This window comes from Olea europaea, unplaced genomic scaffold, assembly GCF_002742605.1.
Source record: "Olea europaea var. sylvestris unplaced genomic scaffold, O_europaea_v1 scaffold1681, whole genome shotgun sequence".
Classification (NCBI taxonomy): Eukaryota; Viridiplantae; Streptophyta; class Magnoliopsida; order Lamiales; family Oleaceae; genus Olea; species Olea europaea.
Window position 1 is genome coordinate 10,346 of NW_019234485.1, and position 6,238 is coordinate 16,583.

Below are 6,238 nucleotides of genomic sequence, written 5' to 3' on the forward strand. Positions count from 1 at the left end.
ATGCTAGGATTTGGTTGCTCAATTTGATGGGATACGTAGGATGGATAAATATTAATTTTTTTTCCTTTCATCGATTGTCTCAATTATTGTTGACCATGTTGAGGATATATGAAATGGTGTCATTGATTGTCTTAAGTGTTCGTCAAATAGTTGAGGTGTATGATACTGTGTCCTACCTACTTTGACCTCTGAAATTGTTTCGTTCAAATCACTTGCATACATGTCCTTCACTGTCTCATATTGACTCTCCATTTATGCTCACTTACTTAAATTGGTTTCCTATTTTTGATAATAAGTACGGTAACTTGAATGGCTACGAATACGTAGCTCCTTTTCATTTTTTCCGTATCATTTGCTGTCCTTTTCATTTTTCCGTATCATCTACTTCTATGCTAGTAATGATCATCATAGTGTTGCTGATATTTCTCAACACTCTTTCATGTCAGATATTTTGTTTAGGGGAATAATTATCGACGTGTGTTTCTAACTTCGATGGTGCGGTCATATTTCGGACACATTCATAGCTGTTCTATTCCAAGCCTCCCATTTGTATATACCAGGTGAGGATTCGTAGCACTTTCTTTCATTTTCAAGTGGGTTAGACATATCGGGTGTTTTTTACATAACTTACGTTAAATCCTATGCTTGTATGGTGATATATGCATAAATACGATTGGTCATCTCTCCAATTCCTAGCATGCATGTCCTTCCCAGTTCCTATCATGCATGTCTGCCTTCACACATCCTCCGTTATTACTTCTCAAACATACTTGTATGTGGCACTACCTGATATGTTGAACTTGTACCCCTCAGCACGCATAGTAACTCCCAGTGAAGTGTCGACCCCGACACTTGACTCTCTGTTTTTCTCGACAATTAGCCTATCATCCCTATTTGGAAATCAACCGTCGGTATCAACAGATGTCCACAGACAGTCTATCGATACCGACGTTTGATCTCTGTAGTTCTCGACAGATCACCGTTTCCATGATGTTGCTTCCTTATACCGTTAGACATTATACAACATTGTTTATGTTTATAATCTAATCCCATGGGTTTTGTCAATGCACCTTGCAGGGTAGATGGACTTTGAATTCCTGATTCCAGAAGACGCAGGTTGCGGGCCCACATTTCCCAACACAGCAACCTCAAGTACGTTAAGATCGTGATGGACCATTTTGACGAGCGGCAATGCGAAGACTTTCGAAACTCCCCTCTCGGGTATCTGGCTGATGTTCCAGACATTCAATTATCTACCCAACTAATCCTACAGCTAGTGTTTAGAATAGTCCGCACTGGAAAAGGTGAACGAGCTTTGGTTCAATGTGCAAGGCCACCTAATGAGATTCGGTCTACAAGAGTACACTGCTGTGACGGGGTTAAGATGCGGTCTATTCTCGGAGGGGGAGGATTTCGATCGATTGATTGAGAGGAAAAGGTTGAAAGAGAGGTACTTTAAGTCCAATGACAAGGTATCACTGGCACAACTACAGTCTACCGTTGCCCGACCGTCGACGACCCGTGCTGATCACTACAAGCTAGGGCTAGTTCTAATTGTCGAGGGAGTATTCAATACTTTAGTTAATAATGTCAGTATCCATTTGCCGACACTATCAATGGTCGACGACCTGGACTTCTTTTTTCTACCCTAGAGGTAGAGTTAGATATAGGTGATTGTTGCACGGGTTTCGGGGTAGCTTTGCAAGAAATTTTCAAAAGGCCAAGAGGAGGAAGTAGAAAGAGATTACATGCACGGTGCATGGCTTCTCCACTGCCATGCAGGTATACACAGTTTGTAACATTATCATAGCATGCATGATTTACCCCTTCGATAGCATTGCACCTATAATCTCGATAATTTGAATGTATTTCTGTTGTTGCAATAGGTTTGGGCGTAGGATGCGATTCCGGAGATTGGGGAATGCTTCAGTCAATGAGTCGATGAACGAATGCTACGACTTCTTCGCTAGTCCGCACAAAAGCAGCCGCAGCATCGTACATAGGATGCATTTTTCAAGAATGTACAGGTACAATTTTGACATGTGTTCGTTTTCCCTTTACCATCTCGTGACTATCTGCTACGTTCTCATGTCATTATCTAAACCTCATTTCGCAGCTGCATGTGTACACAACTCTTCACCCCACCGATGCAGAGGCTGAGCAGCCATATCTGTCCACTCTCGTGCTGTACGACAATCCCCCGTGCCCGTGCTTGATGACATTGTGAGGACTGTGGTTGCGCCGCAGTTTCATTCGTTGCACACCGATAGTAGAGTTGGTGGACAGTTGGGAGGTCAAGATTTGGATGACAGAGTTCGTAGTGGACGAAGTGGTGACGATGAGACATCTAGAGATGATGACAGTGATGGGCAATCAGGAAGTGATCGCGATGGCGATGACAGTGAGGATCGCGATGGAGACGATAATGAGGATACCGTTGAGTCTTCCACCCTTCCAGCGGCACTGGTTCCTTCACTAGTGCGAAGGCCTACGACACACACAGGGCCAATCAGAACATCTACTTCCAGCTTGACCAAAGGGGAAGTTGAGGAGCTACTACTCGACCAAAGAATCCTCTTCGAGATGCGACTCCGGACTGTGAAGCTTGAAATTGAACAGCACGTGACATTTGAATGTACAAGACTCCGTGAGTTCATTGCTGCCCAAGTGGCCCCACCTCCCCCTACCACCGCTCCACGCTCAACGGACGCCATTGTCGAGCCCAGTCCTTCAAGTTGTTCACCACAAGGTATGAATCTGACATGTGCTATTCTATTTTATTTTCTGAAATTGACCACGGTCCAACCATGCCCAACGTACCAATTTTGAACACTTGTTTCATGTTACAATAGGGATATAGACGTACATGGACAAGGCATAGACCCATTGCCCACTCCAATTGAAATGGGAGTCGACACAGGACGTTCACAGCCTCCAAGTACATGCGTTATTCATGAGCAATTCTAAACATGTTATTGCCTGAATGTTGTACGATGCTTGAGTTGGGAGATATAATGTACTCTCATTATGTCACTATTGCTTTCCACAGACGGAGCATACAGTCTTCCATGCACAGATGGGGGGAGCTGCTTGTGGGAACGGAACACTTGCAAGGTATATAGGTATTTCATGCACAAATTGAAACATGTTATTTCATCGACTATGCATGTTGCGAAACTTGACATAACAAAAGTGCTCACATTATTTTACTGTTGTTTTCAACAAAGGAAGCTGACATTGCGCCATGCTCGGACGTCGAGCACAAGCCGTTGCCCACTCCAATTGACGATCAGCAAGGTATTGCGTCCATTACGAGCACTTTTTGCAATTTTATGTCATGGCATTTGCTTCCTATTGTTTCGTTGAATGCTATGCATTTACGTGTGTTCTGTTAATAAGATGGAGCTGTCACAGAGCCCTCACAAGCGGCCGCGATCAGCGATGCAGAGATTGATGGTTACAACGTCACAAATGGCGAAGGTAAGTTCATTGCATGCGTTACTAGTGCATATAATACGTATGCTTAGTGAACATCATTTACGGTAACTCACTCGGCCCCTTCCATTTTTACATAGGTCTTGTCGCTGCGGTACCTGTTCCTATTGCTGACGTACCTGTTCCCACCCCTGTACCAGAAGCCAGAGGTAGAGTTTCTACGATGAGACGGCGCTCCGCCAGGCTGCGACGTCCCGCTCCTGCGACGAGCACTTCGTATACGAGGAGGAGGAGAAAGACAATGAAGAAGTAATTGTGAATGAAGTGCTAGGATGCCGGGACGATGAGATTGTTTTTTATTTTGCCTTGCCGTTAGAGGCGTGCAGATGGTGAACGATTTTGAGGAGAACAATTAATCACTTGGTTTTACATTTATTCTAACATTGACGCTTGAATGACTCTTGACATTGTGTATTGGAATTTTGACGCGGGCCTAACATTTTGCCTTACCGTTAGTTATGACATAATCCGTGTCTACTTTTAATGACATTTTGTTCTGCTGTTACACTTGTTTCCAGGTTAGAACATCAATTAGATGGCACCAAGAAAGTCCACCCATGTAAAAGGGGAATAAACTGCAATCTACTGTAGAAGATGGACATTATAGTGATTAAAATTTTTATTTTGATAATACCTGCAGTATTTCTTCTCTTCTATGCTCAATGTTGACATCGTTGTTAAATTGGCATTGTTATCAAGCATCTATAGAAACTTCCAACTACTTTTCAAAATATTTGATAAGAACTGTACTCGGTATACCACGTGTGTGAATATAATGTAATCCCATTATTTTGAAGCACTACAATTACAACGATGCCACAATTGCGGGGAATACTTTGCACAGAGGCATTTCAGGTGCAGGAATGTATATGTACTAAATTATACAAAGATAATAAAGAGTGTTAAAGGTCCTACTAATTATGGGGAAATGGGGGATAAAAGTACTATAAATTTATTGAACCATCACACCAATTGCTTTTCAAATTAATAAGAAGATTGGACTTGGTGGTTGGGTAGATGATGACCATAATTGCTTTTCCTCTTCAACTTGCTTATAAATACAATGTCACTACATTCTCACTCCTAGACAACTTACTGGAATAGCATTGTGAGAATTTATCTCTCTCAAGGACACATTTCGTTTCATCAATACTTTACTACATCAGCATAATGAGTTCGTCCACAGGAAGTATCGAACCGTTCAACGTGGATGAGCCGTTGTCGGTTCCCGATTCCTCTCCGTTATTTCCAATCTACATTTCCTCAGACGATGAGGAAATTGAGCTTCCTACGGATAGGAGAGTCATTTCCCCTGTTTCCTTCCCAAACTTGGAAAATGTTGGGAGTGACGATAGTTTGTCACAGAACGATGTGCTTGATGCGGTGTTCGCGATCGATGCTGCCTACAAGGGAGAGTCCGAGGACGATGATGAGTTGGCGTACGTCCCACAAAACGAGGTAATTATCATCTTGTCTGACGAGTCAGGTGAAGACAGCGGGGGAGAAAGTTCGATTGTCGACGACGAGTGAAATGCCGGTCGTGGAGTGTAGTGAATAAGTAGTGTATAGTCCACTCTTTTGTAGGGATGAATTTGGTTAACACAAAACCAAAATGTCTACATGAACATGTCCTTTAGCCGTAATCCAGGTAGTATATTTTGTGTATAGTCCAGTCCGACCGAACTGTAGAGAATTACAAATTTCTATCTGTCAGGAACGACAAATTAACCTACATCTATATTTTGCACCCGTTTAGTAGATATTATGAAATGCTGTTTATTAGGAGCTGAATTCTCTCCACGGATGACGATGTTACAAATTATAATAAATTTCATGGGTATTGAACATAAATTTTTTAAATGGGGTTCATGATGCGCGCAGTCCAACAACAAAAAGACAACGTCCCAATTTACAATTCATTTTGCCTGCTACCGTAAAATACTTTGAATGACCGTACACTTGGAGGATTAGCTGTACGTGTTTAAAGACATTGTTTCAAGCATGTTACAATTACGTTGTTTCCCTTTCACAGAATCTAGAGTTCACCATATACGTGAAACTGATATTGAGTGTTGTGCACACTTTGATCAACTGTCAGGAATCCAGAACACATCTACCGGGACAGACATTTCACATGTTGGGATGTTGCGTACGTGCTGAACAGAACAGTCGGGAATGAAATTCGTATGTGCATAGAAGGATACCGAACATCCAGAAACGGTAATTATCATAATCTTTATAACATAACTTCATAAGGTACAATGCACTACGGAACATTGAACATACAACTTCGATTACACTAAAAATGTTTAAGGATCTTGTGATATATTGAGGTTTGAACATGTGCTCCGATTATGACCAAGACAACCACAACGAGTGCATTTCCTGCTCGACCATGCAGACTCATGTCTTGAACGCTTATGTTAGGTCGGTGGTCTACCTGGAGGGCGACGTACGAATGGTGGCAAAATAAGAGTAAATGTAAGTAAATTGGGAACAACCAAGTCTACGTCACGTCCAACAGGATATATAGCTTCGCTATAGGCACCCCTCCAATATTCATATTTGTAATAAGGGGAGCAAAGGTCATACAAAGACTTTCCTCTGAAGCAAGCAGCACGAGTTGCATGAACACATGGCATATGGTTTAGTTGGACTCACGACATGTCCAGGTGTCTTCGAAAAAGTCAACTATGTCCACGTCGTTGGATATTCCAACCTGAGTTAAGTTGTTTGTCAACAA